The sequence below is a fragment of the Periplaneta americana genome, chromosome 12 (assembly GCF_040183065.1).
Source record: "Periplaneta americana isolate PAMFEO1 chromosome 12, P.americana_PAMFEO1_priV1, whole genome shotgun sequence".
NCBI classification, from domain to species: Eukaryota; Metazoa; Arthropoda; class Insecta; order Blattodea; family Blattidae; genus Periplaneta; species Periplaneta americana.
In genome coordinates this window covers 33342223-33358061 of record NC_091128.1, presented here as the reverse complement: position 1 = coordinate 33358061, position 15839 = coordinate 33342223, and the positions used below count along the sequence as shown (strand labels likewise).

At 35.7% G+C, this 15839-nt stretch overlaps 1 protein-coding gene across 2 annotated transcripts in view; it reads left to right on the top strand.

The window, feature by feature from the left end:
- Positions 1-15839, top strand: part of LOC138710222 (synaptotagmin-10-like) — a 605974-nt gene that overhangs the window by 269323 nt on the left and 320812 nt on the right. The gene's annotated exons all lie outside the window — the stretch shown is intronic.

Sequence of the window (15839 nt, the reverse complement as noted above, 5' to 3'; positions counted from 1 at the left end):
CATACGTGAAAGCCCTGATCTCATATATTTGTGATCAGTGATCAGGAGTGAAAGATGCTGATTCAATGATTCTCACGGGTTAGGTCCCTCTCTCAATGATACTGCTCCAACACCCAAAAACGGTGGCAACTTTGATTGGCACGTGACGAGTCGCGAGTTGATGTAATCTTGGTTCTTCCCCGCAACGCGGAGATATTCCATTCCGAACCGACCCGAGGCAATCGAGTTTTGGAATTCTGTTTATGTGAAGCAAATAAGACTCTAATGTTTGTTGGTTTTAATATATTTTAATGTAAGATTTAAAAAGTGATACAATTTGCCAGAAAGCGTAGTGTCAGTGATTGGATCAAAGTGCAGTGTATTCACAATCAGCTGCTCCCACCTTCCATCTCAACATCACAATCAGACTCCGCAGAAGAGGGTGACGGCGAGGAAATATTTTTCTTCGCATATGTATGTTTTTCTTATTTTTATTTAGTGATATTTATTATTAATTTTTAGCGACATTTCTGGGGATTTTTAAGGGAAGAGGATGGTATTTTTTGGTGAAAAATGAGTAAATTTTCAAAAAACAATTTTTTTCCTTAAAATACTCTGTGATATGTGTAGAATACATTATATAATATTTTGTGGGTATTTGTGCCCTTATCAGTTGTTGAGACGCCATTTTTAAACTTCCTGCGCTCTGGATTTTTAAATCACACCGCCCTTTTGTTTGTTGTTTCCGGAACTTCATTTTTTTTTTCAAAACCAAATTTTTCTTTAAAATACTCTGTGATGTGTGTGGAATACATTGTATAACATTGTGTGGGTATCTGTGCCCTTATTGGATGTTGAGACGCCATTTTTCAAGTTCCCGCGCTCTGGATTATTAAATCACACCCCCTTTGCTTGCTGTTTCTGGAACTTTACTTTTTTCGCTACATAGCCAGACAAAAATCGATATAATGTTTTAACTATTAAAGATATATGAATGAAATTTAGAATACACATTCTCTAGACTACTAGGAAACTTTTATCTGTAACGGAATTTCCCTAATTGATTTCATTTTAAAAATAAGTCTCTCTGTTTGCAAGAAAGAAAATAAAAAAAAATGTTATTAAATTTTAATTGTTTAGTTTACAAATGTAGGAACTAATATCAAATTTCTGTTACAGACAGTTTGTAGAGCGTACTTTTAAAAATAAATTGTAACATAGTGTTTGAATTTATCTTTAAAAATGGCTTAGATATATCGAGTTTAGTAAAATCCTGCATTGGGTACATTTTTTTTTTCAAATCTGCCTCCCAAATAATTTATTCAAAATATTTATATTTTGTTGAGTTGCTATAGCCATGAGCTCTCTACGTACAAAAAATTAATATTTTACACCAAATAAGAAAAAAGTTTTAAAAATTACTATCCTCTCCCCTTAAACAAACTTTGGAGAGGTTTAGCTACTTTTTGTTGAAAAATTAGCGAGATTGTAGGGCGATATGTTGGCAACAGTGTCACTCTGTTTTGTTTTGTGTTGTTATTTTTAGAATATTTCAGATTCCTAGTAGGCCTACTCTTTCATTCCTGCTCTATCCAGTCTTTATTATTATTATGGTCTCGTTGCCCACAGTCCAGACCAGATATTCAGCACACAACTGGGAGGGTATTGTGGATTGTTATAACGTGGTTTTGTTTGAGGGCAACGATGTAAACAAGAAATCCCAAACAAGCAGGATTCAGTTTCTGTTCAAGTGTTTACACAGCTTTTCAGCTCTCATTAAGTCGGGGATTGCGTGCAGCATTCCCACACTGACTTATAAATAAACAATCCGTGTTGCCATTGAAGAAATTTCGAGGCAATAAATATCTCCTTATGTAAACACGAATTTTATGATTTTCAACGTTCTCATGATAATACATAATTTTGTGGAGCTGCACTGACGACTTATGAACACAGATCTGCTGATGCTTATTTTTGCCAGAAGTGCCGCTCTGAGGGCTATGTACCAAATAAGACAGGAATTAAATTCCCGGCAGAGACTGTGAGCTTGTTAGAGACAGAAATGTCTCAAAAAAGTTCTTTCCATGTCCTTCTACTTTATCTACAAATTTTATTCTACTAAATATATAAAATATTAGGGTAGAGTCACAAAGACACTTATTATATCCAATGTTTGCGATGTCTTTAGTCGTCGGCCTGGTTGGCACAGTTGGTATAGCGCTGGCCTATACCCGAGGTTGTGGGTTCGATCCCGGGCAGGTCGATGGCATTTAAATTTAAGTGTGCTTAAATACGACATGCTCATGTCAGTAGATTTACTGGCATGTAAAAGAACTCCTGCGGCACAAAATTCCGGCACACCGGCGACGCTGATATAACGTCGGCAGTCATTAAATGAAACATAACATTTTTTTTTTCTTTTTAGTCCATTTTTCTTTTCGATATATTGAAATAACAACATATTAATCTTTTTAATTCTTCATTAAATGAGGATGATGTAAAGTTCGGGGCAGAAGAAGATATCAGGTAATAGACAACATTAACTCTTTCGCTCCTGGCGTAACCTGTTAGCTACATGTTCTTTGAAAGCCAGAAGCTCTTATGAAATTGTACAAATATTAATCAGACCAATTATTGTAAGCTACGTGTCTCTGGTATAGGTTATGTTCTTGTCAATTTTTAAAAACAATATAGAATAATTTAAAAGCATTAATTCAAAGCATAAATATATATTTTCTTCTACCAACAAAACCTTTTGGATATGAAAGGGTTAAGATACATGGATGGTATGCGGAGACTAAGAGGAAGACAGAGACAACGAGGAAATCTTGGAGAAAGACCTGCCTTTGGGCAGAAAACTATGAATGATTGGTGTAGTTATAATACAGAAGACGATTTAAACACATCATATTTTCAAACAGTAGAAAAGACGAAAATAATAGCGTCCTGGGAAAAGGATGTGGTCCGATGGAAAATGATACTAGATGAGCACACTCTAGAACACGTCTCTCATTTCAGCTATCTAGGAAATGTAGGAAACAATCCAGATATAATCAGAAATTCGCAAAATAACAATCAGTTTTTGGTATGATACATAGAACCCTAAAAAAAAAAAAACAAGAAAACATTGGCGATGCTGGGTTTGACGTATAGTAAAGAATCTTCTAATAAGTGTGTCCTTCTTTTAACAACAGCTGCCGTGTTTATGAAGCTATAGAAGTCATACTTTTCCCATGGTTACACTTATTGTTGATAAATAATCATGGAACGTTACACCATTCTGCAACGCGTATAAGTCATTAAAATTTATTATTAAAAAAGTCATCCGTTCACCAAGCATTACGTGAAGTGTACGATGTGTGTAAGATACTAGGCTATGATAAGGTATTATTTTTGGCCTCAATTGGAAGGTATGGATCTCAGAAACGTCTCATTTCGGCAAGATGGCGCCAGGTGTCATACTGCTCACGAAACAGTCGACCTTTTGAGGGAGAAGCTCAGAGGCTTCATCATTTCGCGTGGTGGTGATGTTAACTGGCACCCGAGATCATGTGATTTAACACCGCTGGATTACTTCTTATGGGGTTATGTTAAATAACGGGTTTATGCCAACAAGTCAGAAACAGTTAATGACCTAAGGAACATTATTACATTCATTATTCGTGAAAGTGAGCTTGGTTTATGTTTGTCATTAAAAATAGAAAGACCCGTATACACGCAACCCAATGAAGCCGCGACGTTCTTTTCCATACGTAATGGCATTAAGTGTGCTTCAAAATAATAGTAATTAGGCTAAATAAATTAACCTCTTTCGTTTATACAATTTATTTCATTTTAAAAGTGTGGCAGTGTTATTGGAACACTCTTTAGTATTAGCCTACCTGGGTCACTTATGTTCAGGCTCTACTCTGAATGAATTACATGCTCTAACCAATGATATTCTATCACAGATGGCTTTATGGTTTGAATCTAATGGTTTTTTGCTTAATCAAGAAAAGAGTATCAACATAACTTTTACCCTAAATCATGTAATAAAAAAGGACAACATACAAAACTATACCATATTTCTAGGACTTTTTATAGACTCCAGTTTAACATGGGAAAAACATATCGAATACATATGCTCAAAATTATCAAGAGTTACATATTTATTAAAGAAATTAGTGACTTGCGTTTCTCAAAATTATTTAAGATGTACCTACTTTTCGTTCTTTCAGTCGATAATTAGGTATGCCTTAATTTTTTGGAGAAATGGTAGCAAAATTGAGAGTGTCTTGATTTTGCAAAAGAAAGCCATTAGAATTCTATGTCAATCAAACTATCTTGAACATTGTCGACCTCTTCACAAACAATCACAGATATTAACTGTCATAAGTTTATATACAGTATATACGACGTAGTCCTTTACATTCGACAAAATATAGACAGTTACTCATTAATAGCCAATATACATGATCATGAAATTAGAAATAGTGAACAAATTAATATTCCATACTGCAGATTACATAAAACTAGTACAAATTTTTCTGTCATGGGGATGAAATTATATAATAAGCTTCCCAGTCAATATTATAAGTTACCAACCAATAGTTTCAAAGCTAGATTTTATAATTGGCTTTTAATTAATCCTTTCTACTCTGTAGATGAGTTTCTTAACATAAATTCATACAAAATTGTTTTTTAATAAATAAAGTTATTTACATTTAGTTACAATTATTACGTTAACAGTGAAGTGTTTTCATTAATTTTAGAGTTTCAAAATGTCTTCTGTTTTCATTCTAATTAAATTTCACTGTTTTCAATTATATGTGTATCTTCAAATGTATGATTTTTGTGACGAAGGCTATCACTGTATGTTTAATGGCTTAATAAATTGAATTGAACTACAAAGACAATTCCAAGTAAATGACAGGGAGCAGAGATGAAATTTTGAAGACTAACTCAAGGTTACACAAAGTTAGAACACATAATTAAAGAAACTACGTGGAAAGAATTTAATTTAAAATCAGTAAATGAAAGAAATGCATAGACCTATATCTAAAAATGGTATAGGCCCAAGCATATCTACAGAATGGATGATCAGAGAATAACAAAATTTGCTTCTTACTACAAGCCAGTTGAAAGGAGAGATGTGGGTAGAGGACCAAAAAGGAATGCCTAAGTTTTTGATTGATGATAATGATTGATGATAATGATGATGATGGTGATGATAAACTCAATCGGGATTGAACGCAAATCCCGTCTAGAAGGAGGCATCACGTGATTAAACTAGACTAATTGTTGCTAGACAAGAGAGGTGCTATTGAGTCCGTGTCACGGCGCGCATACTGATCTCCACAGCAAATATTACAAATAGCTACCCATACTCAATATAAGTGTGACAATATTTACTTTGAGTGTTTCATTAAGAAACAATACAAATCCATGGAGAGATTGCTTTAGTTGCCATTCTTGTGAACTCCCATAATTGCACGTCACATGTGAGATAAAATTGTTCATTCAATTCGCTTCGTAACCTGAGCGCAGCTGTATGAGCCTTTCATATGAACCCAATGGTGGGTTGGTTGTGCAGATTTTAACAGCCTATTCCTTGCATACAGTACGAAGCAATTCTTATATCATATTAATCCCAAGTAAAGACTTTTCTCAGAAAAAAATAAATTTCCCCTAAATGTTAACACTGCTTTACTCCATAAGTCAGTAGTCGTCAGCACTCGCTAAAATGGGTAAAAGGTATTCGGAGCAACATCAAATGCACCGTCGTGCAGCATGCAGAGAGGGATAGAGCATACCCGCCAGGAGCTACGGTCCATCATAGTGCAGTCTCTTATCCGCGGGTAAGTGACGCTAGCCCGAGCGTGCTCTGTGCTGACGACCGCTGCCATAAGTGTTACCGTACGATTCTATTTTTACTCTTTTCATTACAGAAACTAATGAGGAATGTAGTTTCTCAATAAAATGCAAGTTTTTCTTGCAATTACAATAAATTAGGAATTATGACTGCAATGACTAAGGGATGGAATGCTTCTATTCAGACCGAATGTTTTCGTAGAGCGGCGATGGGCTATTGAAAAACTCAGAGATAGAAATAAAGCAGAGACGAACAGTGAAGAAAGGTCAGAACCTGCGACAGCTGAGTTTATAGCAGAGGCATTTGATATGATTAGAAAAATGTGGGGATGTGATCAAAAAGTGCAAGTAAAGTGAAACTGGAAAAGATCGAGAAGTATAGGGGAGAGAGAAAGTGTATAAGCTAATGTGTAGAGATAAATATAAGCATTTATAGGAAGTGAGAATAGTGAGAAAGGATAAGGTGTAAGCAGAATAGTGAGAAAGTGAAAGTGAGCGCAAATAGGAATGAGTGAAAATAGTGAAAAAGGGTTAAGAGAAGTGAACAAGTGACAGCATAAAATTAGTACCAGTACTAACATTTGAACGTTGGAACAATAAATTAATATAAGAGAAAGATAGGTGAAAAGGTCAAAGAACAAATAGCACAAATAATTCAATATGATAATTTATAGAGAAAAGGTGAAATTGAAATTTTAGTGAATAGTAGTTTGAGGAAATAGGGTGTTTGAAAGGCGTATATAATTTTAGATATATTACGATTAATGATCAAATAGAGAATAGCAAACGAAATGTAGGAGAAACACTGAAGGGGAGATTGAACAAGTAATAAAAAAGGTACATAGTGTAATTGGGAGTATTTGTGTAGACGTGTACTGCAAATAATGTGTTATTGTAAGATGTTACTGGTGGCACCGGATACAGAAATGTGAGGTACACCATTACATGTAAAGAAGTGCTGTGACGAAATATATATCATATCATATCATATCATATCATATCATATCATATCATATCATATCATATCATATCATATCATATCATATAATTTCATATATCATATCATATCATATATCATATCATATCATAGATCATATCATATATCATATCATATCATGTAATATATCATATATCATATCATATCATATCATATCATATCATATCATATCATATCATATATCATATCATATCATATCATATCATATCATATCATATCATATCATATCATATCATATCATATCATATCACATCATACCATACCATATCATATCATATCATATATCATATCATATCATATCATATCATACTGAAAAACTAGTCAGACTTTCAGGCTAGTTTTCTTACAAAACGCATAATAATTTAAAATATATTTTTATGTATTCTGTTGCCCTCTTCAATCTACACAGTATATCACTTCCACTCTGTATGTGCAATAATTGCCAAGTCCGACAGATGGTCTGGGTGCATTAGTAAATCCGATGCTGACAGGTGAGTCAGATCTGAAAGAGCCAGGTCCCATCCTAATAAGCCCCAAGTCCTTCCTATATCAGCATCGGAAACCCCTATTACCGCAGCCTATTCCTAACTATTGGAAGTGATAGACGAAATGAGGGAAGGCGGAGTATGTTGATGGAATGATACAGGGAAACGGAATTACCTAGAGGAAAATCCTCTGCAACGTTTGTTTGTCCACCACAAATTAAATCACGACATGGCCGGGGATCGGACCCGGGCCGTGTGGATTTATTATGGGCAGGGCATGGTTGCGCCCTACGGTCAGGTAAGATGCAGCAGATAAAAAGGGTCCCTGTTTTGTGGGCATAGGTGCGCCCCGATGAAATAAGTAGAGAAATAGTAATATGCGTTACAAGAGCGGTATGTTGAAGTTTTCATGTTCGAGGAAAAGTTTGAAAAAGCGAAACGTAGTTGAGCTTTTTTAATTTTCGAGAATTGAAAGAAAACATACCGCTCGTGTATCGTACATTATTTTGTGCGAAGATCGTTTATTACATACCTGAAAGAGGAATTTCTAATTAGTTGCAATGAAATCTCCATCTTGGTTTCTATTCAATGACGGCAATTTTGGAAAACAAAAATATCTATCTTCAACATTGTTGCTTTAAAATGTTTTCTGTGTTTACTATACTCCAGCAGGCCGTGATATACGTCTGCCTTTTTTTTCCCCAGTCTATAAATGCGAACTTAAAACAAACGGCTTCCTTAATGTTACATGCATCACGAAATGCAGTAACTTAAGTGGAGTTGTAGAGTTTACTTAATTTTTGAAAATATTTAAAAACAATAATTAACAGTGCAATTGAGGTGAAATTGCAGTGGTAAGTTTCCAATTTATAATTATTACTATATTGAACGTCTCTAAAAATAATATGTTAAATGCCTAAAGCAGTGAAATGAATATGTCACTTAAGCGGTAAGAAGAGGGAAATTGTTATGTGTGTTCGGTTGGGAATACTGAATGTGGAATTTTAGACTTACCGCGGGTTGGTTTTGTGCGGAAACCAAGCAAATACGCACGATCTCGCACAAAAGACATTACGGAAAGATGAGCCTCGTGATCAACCAATCTTATTGATTTCTTATTCGATTCAATACTCATTATCGATACCGTTAAAATGAACGCCATGAAGTTGGCAGTAGGCCTACTTTATTAACTGTTTTCCTACTGTTTATGCAGTGATTATCAATAGCCTATCGTTAAAATGAACGCCATGAATTTGGCAGTACTTTATTAACTGTTTTCCTACTGTTTATGCAGTGATTATCAATACCCTATCGTTAAAATGAACGCCATGAAGTTGGCAGTAGTTTATTAACTGTTTTCCTACTGTTTATGCAGTGATTATCAATAGCCTATCGTTAAAATGAACGCCATGAAGTTGGCAGTACTTTATTAACTGTTTTCCTACTATTTATGCAGTGATTATCAATAGCCTATCGTTAAAATGAACACCATGAAGTTGGCAGTACTTTATTAACTGTTTTCCTACTGTTTATGCAGTGATTATCAATAGCCTATCGTTAAAATGAACACCATGAAGTTGGCAGTACTTTATTAACTGTTTTCCTACTGTTTATGCAGTGATTATCAATAGCCTATCGTTAAAATGAACACCATGAAGTTGGCAGTACTTTTTTTAACTGTTTTCCTACTGTTTATGCAGGGATTATCAATAGCTTATCGTTAAAATGAACACCATAAAGTTGGCAGTACTTTATTAGCTGACATATTCAAATGAGTGAGCCGTTGGAATATGGGGCCTTAGCTCTCCTGACATTTTATTAGTGATTTTCAAACCGTCTGTGGCGTAGACTGAGGTTAATTTGAAATGAATGTTAAGTTTAGTGACAAGGGTAAAGAGTTAATTTAATAATTCACAATGGTTCTAAGTTTCGATTTTCGAAACCCTGTACCGTAGGGTTAAGATATCGATGTACAAACAAAAAATACAGTTCATTTATTGTGTGTGATCGATAAAAAAGTGTTATTTAAAATAGAAAAATTGATCATATATGCTACCTCATTTCAGTGCAGCTACCACTATAATATTTTTACGTAGGCCTAATTTATTTATTTTATGACAATCACTTTCGTGAGTACTATGCCCATCGGGGCGCAACTATGCCATGTCCATTCCGCTACCTGATTTCTTCGGGGCGCAACTATGCCATGCCTAGGCCTCCCAATTGACCGCGGGGCGCAACTATGCCATACCGTTTATTAAGACTAGCGCTGTAATGTTAGAACCGCTTTTTGCTGAGTAAGCACGCGTTAATTTCCCATGCGAAAATGTTCGACGTGGTGCAACTGTGGAGGTTAAACTTACTTTAAATCACAGAAGCATGTCATGGTAGTGAATACGGTGACAACTGAATGTAATCGTACACAGGTCTTTCGATGATTCTCGCGTTTCATGAAAGCAGAGAAGAGGTGGAAGATGATGCACATCCAGTAGGTCGGTTGTATTGCATGACAACGTGATCGCTCGCTGCACACGGAATGCTAAGTAGTTTTTGATACAAAGTAAATCTTCGTGGCGCAGCAATCTCTTTAACACCAGATATTGGATCAGAGATTCTTTCCCCGAGGTACAACTGGCTCCAATAAGTAGAATAATTTGCTGGTGCTTCAATGACATCCAACCAGCTAGTATACGGTCTGCTTCAGTACTTCTAGACCAGCTGGTAAACAGGGCAGTCAGCAGCAAATGTAGCGGGAGAAGCTAAGTTCTCTGAGAGTGACAGTTTCCCGGCCCTGTATCTAGACTCTAGAATGATAAATATCTTTTATGCTCGACCATGCCGAAATGTAGTAATTGTACACCTGGTAGCAGCCCTTTAATGGACCTCATTAAAGTACACCTATTCATTAAAGTTCAGGTTTTCCACCAATCAGAAAGCAATATGAAAGCGCAAATATCGATTATTCTCGGATATGCAATCGAAAGACAACTAGCGAAACGTCACGGAGGCTGGAAATCCAATACTGTCGCAGAAGATTATGTTCTGTTACTATAATAATTAACGTTAATTGTAAATAATATTCAAATAAATTCAATTTGTCATCTCGTTTTTCAATGTCTAAATCAGTTTCCAGGTTATATCAAGATTAATGTTCATCTTATTCTCTACGTTATATCAAGGTCAATGACATTTGTTTCTCGGAAAAAAATCAATACTTTCGCGTCTGCGCACATCTCACAATTTATGAGATAGCACAAGGTCACTTCCGCTCCCCAGTCAGATAAGAATAATATGAATACTTATGAATAATTTCAAGTTAGAAATATAGTCGAGCATAAAAAGTCATATGAAACTTGCCTATAATGGTAATTAAGACGCTCGTATGAAAATTATGAAACTCGCTTGCATTCGTTTCATGAACATACTCGCGTCTTAATTACTACCATTATAGGCTCGTTGCATAATGTACTATTAAAGGCTTTAAGTTAATTTTAAACTAATATCCTTCAAAGCTATAAATAAAGATTAAAGTTCTCGAGAAGACCGTATATATATATATAATTTTATTTATTTTGTTTGAATATTTTATTTAGTATTTAATATGTTTCCGACGACAGAAGTACACAATATCAGTGTTTTATTGATTGGAGGAAGGGAATGATTATTACAACAATAAATTCCACAATTTGGGATATCTGGCCGAAATCTACGGCTGACCATTAGGATCCAGAATACAAAGCAGAGGTTAAATGAAAAATACAATATGACTGAGGAGAGAATACGGAACAATGATAAATTTAAAAATAAAGTACAATTTGATTTCGGAGAAACATGAGATGAAAATACATTGAAGAGTAATGAAATGAAGTGAAAAAAATTACATAGTATTATACAAGTGATTGTGTAAAATGGATAATGAATCTTTCAATACCATTAGACCAATTTTGTTAATGTCCTCATTAGAAAATTTAAGAGAAAGGAGAATGGTTTAGGTTAACTTAAATGAAGTTCTCCTAGCGCCAAAAAGAAGTCCTTTCACTTCCTATGTATTACTATTCATTTTGCATCTCTCACTGAAGTGAGTTGTACATGGGTTGTAAATAGACTTCTTTTCATCGTTAACGTTATTGGCTTGTTGATCATCCTTCTCAAAACGGACAGTGGGGTCAAGAATGAGGCTTCTTTGATTCCGGCGATCGATGGCTATAATGTCTGCTCTTCTCGTTGACCCATTCTCAGCCAAGCATTGCACTTCTTCGTAAACCTCCCACTTTGCCTTCCGAAGAGTGGTTGCGATGGAGCTTCTCACTTTATGGTGGCGATTGTTCCTCAGTAGTTCTCCTTTAGGGCAATAACCCAAAACATGCCCAAGGGTTTCTCCTTCGCTGCATCCTGGATGACGACAGTTTTAAATGTACTCTGGGTTTGCAGTGAAATTCCTGCCCTTGGGCACAAGACTAAATGAATGAATGAATACCAACACTGTACTCTATGTATAATATGTATACATATACAGAGGAGTCTCTTCGTTGTATATAAATGGGGGTAAAAACTATTAGCCAATCAAAAGTCATTTTATACCTTTGTGCGTACTGTGTATCACATTATTGGTCTTCTGTGCCCGACCTTACTTAGGCGATGTAACCTCTGCCGAACAATGAACTCAGTGACTGGTAGACAGAGACCGTAAACAGCCGGATGAGTATAAACACTGTACATACTGCCCGTGTCTCACGTCCTGAACCGAGAGCTCCCTAGTGCTTATAACCATGCCTCTTAGGTCTGCTCGGACCGGCACGGCAGTTGCAGCGTGCGGCACGGCAGCATATTACATATGCTGAAAACATTATCCTATGCCATTGCAGGGGTCTTTACTGTTTATAATACTGGCTACTCTAATCGTGGTTACCACTATCGCTATTATCTCTGATTGCGATGGCGATGTAAGTACACACTAGACCACTCTTCGTTCAGTTTGGACAATTGCTGAATTGTCATAGAGCAGCATTTCTCAAAGTATGTTCCGGGGTTCCGTAAGCCCTATATGATTTTAAATTTTATTTTATACTTTTTTTTACTTGGTTATTTAACGACATTGTATCAACTACTACGTTATTTTGCATCGATGGGATTGATGATAGCGAAATGATATTTGGCGAGATGAGGTCGGGGATTCGCCAAAGATTACATGAAATTCGCCTTACGGTTGGAGAAAACCTCGGGGAAAAAATCGAACCAGGTAGTCAGCCCAAGAGGGAATCGAACCCCCGCCCGAGCGCAACTCTGGATCCATAGGCAAGCGCCTTAGCCGACTGGGCTGCTCCGGTGGCTATTTTATAATCAGTGGATACTATAAAAATATATAAATGTTACGAAAATATGAATCAATAATAACATAAAACCACAGATAATAATAATAATAATAATAATAATAATAATAATGATATTCTAAGAATATGAGTAATAATAATATTCCAATAATATGCGTAATAACAATATATTTAGGCCTAATGGACATCTAAAACGGAAAATACCCATAATACTTATAACTTTCATCACTGGATTCTCTTCGTATGTGTCCACTAAAACAAAAAACCGAAAAGACAAAATGCGGAAGTATAGCATAAATGAGACTACAGCTTTCCGCCATAAAACCAGATTGCAGGCTTAAAAAGCAAATACATTCGTCCCACTGAACAGAATTATTGAGATACGAGCTCTCACTTGTCTGTTAACTATTAAATACTAATAAAATATTAAAAGGATTCCGCAGTTACACTTTAGATTAAAAGGGGTTTCGCGGTGGAAAAACGTTTGAGGAACACTGCCATAGAGGAAAGGATTTACGGATGTATACACGTGACAACCGTAATCGCCATTAGGTCGATAATCTCAAGTAGAGACTGTAGTCTACCACTGGTATTAGTGTTTAGTTACAGGAATTGATGAGAAGGACATAATTTGTTTTGTGAGGGGACAGGGGACAGCCTATACATTCGCTTGTCCATGGCTGATCTTGCTCCACAGTTGACGAAAGGAATATGTACTGAAAAGGCCGATGTGTTGAAAGTAGGGTAGTAGGCACATGCGGTACCCAGGACCTCCCACTCACCCTCTCTGCGTCTCGTCCCGCAAAGAAACAGCTCAGAAAGTGAGGCACGGGCAATACTTGTCTCTAAGCGTTGGAGACACCACGCAGCATATTACCTACAAGTTTCAACTTAATTTTAATGTTATGAAAGAGTATTAGTCAAAATTACTTAAAAGTAGCTTTGTCGTTAACGTTAAAGCAATTATTTCATTTAGAGGAGTTACCATTGAAATTATTTACTCTTATATTTGCATGTCTTATTGAAAAAAATCTTCTCCTTATATTTGTATATGTACAAATTTAGATTCTAAAACAATTCTTATTTAAGTTTGTAATATTTTCATGTACATGTTTTAATGCATTTCTTTCTTCTTCTTTACTGCGATCTTTTGATGTCAACGCCAAGCATGAGCAAAGCGATCGCCTTATTAGTAATGTATTGAGTGGTGTTCCTGTAGTGGGCGGAGTCAGCTAGCTTTCCAAATTAAAAGTTTCCATAACAGAAGTTCCCAACGGAGGTACTCCACTGTATATACATACACACATACATATTATATTCCACACCTGTGGAGTAACGGTTAGCGCGTCTGGCCGCGAAACCAGGTGGCCCGGGTTCGATTCCCGGTCGGGGAAAGTTACCTGGTTGAGGTTTTTTCCGGGGTTTTCCCTCAACCCAAATTGAGCAAATGCTGGGTAACTTTCGGTGCTGGACCCCGGACTCATTTCATCGGCATTATCACCATCATCTCATTCAGACGCTAAATAACCTTAGAAGTTGATCAAGCGTCGTAAAATAAGCTACTAAAATAAAAATAATACATATTATACATATGACTGTGTCATTGCAGAAAGGCAGAGAAATCTAGATTTTACGAATTTATGAATCGATACTCGTAGACACAGATTATGAACAGAAAAATAGTGATGTCATCGCTTTTGTAAATGTGACAAATCCTATATGAAAAACACCTGTACTGCAGAAAGGCTCCTAAGTCACTGACATGAGCACTTTTGTGCATTCCCACATGAGAGCGCAAGAGGAGAAGTAAAAAAATATTATAGTGCTTTGAAACAGAGGAGAGAAAAATGTATTAACAATGAAGGCACTATGACTTTAATGTTCGACTTTATGTAAAATATACTATACTTGCCAATTAATCGTTGATGTGTTTTCCATTCACAATTTGAAGACGGAAAAACTAATTTCTTTGTGCATCATGAGGGAGAGGGAAGAAAAGGCGCAGATGAATTGTCGTCATTTCTCATTGATTATATTCATGAATTTGTTCCAAAAAATATATCAGAATTATATTTATTTTCTGAAAACTGTTGAGGACAAAATAAGAACTCTATTCTTTTAAGGATTTGTTTAGCGTTAACTGAAATGAATCGGATTGATAAAATTCTCCACTTCTATGCACTTGCACTGGAAGGACATTCGTTCTTGCCATGTGATCTGAAGTTTTGAATGATAAAACGTGCTCGTAGGAGGAGAGACAGAATTTACACACCCTATGAATATTGTGAGCTTATTGTTTAATTTTCAAAGACTGGTTCATTTTCATTGAAAATGGTTGAGACAAGTGACCTTAAGGATTTTACAAACTGGTGGTCTCACTTTTATAAGAATATGACTGTATATCTAGAAACATTACGTGGTTCTAGATTCATAAAACAGCACTTCAATGTATCCTAGTTTAGTTATTTCGAATACTCGTCCAAAAAGAAAAGGTTCTTATAACAAGATCTTGGATTAGCGGAATGGTAGAGCACACCTTTCGTCTGTCTCAGCCAGGAGGAGTTCAGCACACATTTCCTATTCAAGAATTGAATCCAGGTGATAACATTCCGATAAACTGAGAAAGATACAGGATGTTTAAAAAAGTCCTTCGAAATATCCCTGCGGAATATATTCATTTTTATGAACAGATCTTGTCCTGACCACTTGCTAAAACTTAAATATTCATAAATTACAAAGCAGGACAGTATGTCCACAGTAAAAGATATTTTGTAAAAAAAATGAGACTCTAACATGCCTAAAGTGTTGATTTAAAATGTATAACAAATTGTAATAACAGATCTCACGTGTTTATGTTGAAGCTGTGATGCTACGCTACTCATTTATGAATAATAATAACGTCCTTCATTTTTTACTGCAATTAGTCTATGAAACTCATTACACTTCGGAATGGCATATCATTTTCATTTCAGAAAGGTACCTAAGTCAACCAACTTTAAACATTTTTACGCTAAATCATTTCAATTACGAGCATTTGCCTATACAGAATCTATTTCTCATAATAAAAAGATTATGCAGTATTTTTTTCGTTACTCTACATTCTCAATTATTGTGGTAGACAGTTTTTTTTTTCACTTCCCAAACTTTGTTTCAAGTAGTTTCAAGTGACTTGGGTACCTTTCTGCAATGACACATTCA